Source organism: Echinops telfairi, unplaced genomic scaffold (assembly GCF_000313985.2).
Source record: "Echinops telfairi isolate 266 unplaced genomic scaffold, ASM31398v2 ScPeMD7_7410;HRSCAF=8448, whole genome shotgun sequence".
NCBI lineage: Eukaryota > Metazoa > Chordata > Mammalia > Afrosoricida > Tenrecidae > Echinops > Echinops telfairi.
The window spans coordinates 24,064,501-24,065,994 of NW_022111310.1; positions in this window are offsets into that span (position 1 = coordinate 24,064,501).

The window sequence follows — 1,494 nt, forward strand, 5'->3', positions numbered from 1 at the left end:
ACTTTTACAAGCATCCGTTTTAGTTATATTTGGGAAACCTTGAGTAGTTGACAAGTGTGCATCCACATACATTTGATATTCACAATTGTACTACAAATCAGATATTTGGGACCATTAAACATTGAAGGAAGTAGATGGTCCCGATTTGAAAAGCAGAAACAAATAGTACCAAACCCACTGGCATTGAGTTGTGGATTCGAACTCTCTGCGACCCCTCATGTTAGAGAGTAGAGCGGCTCCCTAGGGTTTCTTTCCTTGGCTGTCCCAAGTTGAACGTGCCAGAGCCAGTCCTCTGTGTTGGAGCCAGGGCATTTTTTAAAAAACCACATTATGCTAATCCTTCTGAGTAAGAGTTCTTTGTTAAGACGTTGCATTTTGAGCGTCACTTCCTAATTTCCCTGGGGCCTCAACTGTACTCTCATATTAACTCACCTGCGTGTAGGTATTTTCTTGTGTGCATCCATTTGTAATACAGCACTCAAAAATGTGTTGAGTGATGAGGCACATTTGTCCAACCCTTGGGCAGCCCAGAGTTTTTCTTATTCCCTCTTGATTGCTTTGCTAAATCCAAGTTCTGAAGTGCTGATAGGCTTTGAAACTCTTCATCGTGCAAGAAAAGTACTTGCCATCTTCCCAGCGCTTGGCTGTGGACGATCTGAAATGAGAATAGACAAGGTTACAATGCCTCCAGGCTTCCAACTAGAGATCTCAAATATTTCTAATTTCTTCAATTTAGCTTCATTTAAATTTTACTGAGAGGTAATTGCACTGAATTAATATAGTTACAATTATGCTGAAATCAATCCATTAACATCTTGAAAATTCTTATTAATCTGGCAGCAATGTTATGGCTAAAAACAGAAATACATCCTCTATTTGGAGTGCAGATTAATATAACAAGAATGCTGTAGATAATTTCTTCAGGATATGAATTGCTTGAGACAATAGACTAGGACTTATATTTCTGTTTTCTGAGTTTAAAGTGCTGCTTTTTGCACAGGAAGATAATATTAGCATGGAAAAGCACTCAGATCCACTTTTCCTCATTCCTATTTCATCAGAGGGAACCTGATTAAAAGTTCAAATCACAGAATTATGTCTGCATTTATTTGTTTGCCTTTTAATGCCTTTCTATTCTCTACCGTAAATATACTCGAGTCAAGTAATATATCATCTTTTACAAAAAAAAATAGCTCGTATGTAGGATGGTTATTGGAATTCAGGAAATATGGTAAATAAACTGCTTATGATTATGATAGCAACCACAACAATGACAGTGATGATGATTTTATTAGTTCACCAGTCATGGTGTTTGTCCATTTAACATCAAGAATGGCTTCAAATGATGTGCGCTGCATGAAACTTAGAATTGTATTTGGAATACTTAAAATGTATTTTGAAGTTACCCAAAAGATAACCTAAACACCGATTATTTTTTATTTTTTTTAACATTTTATTAGGGGCTCATACAACTGTTATCCCAATCCATACACA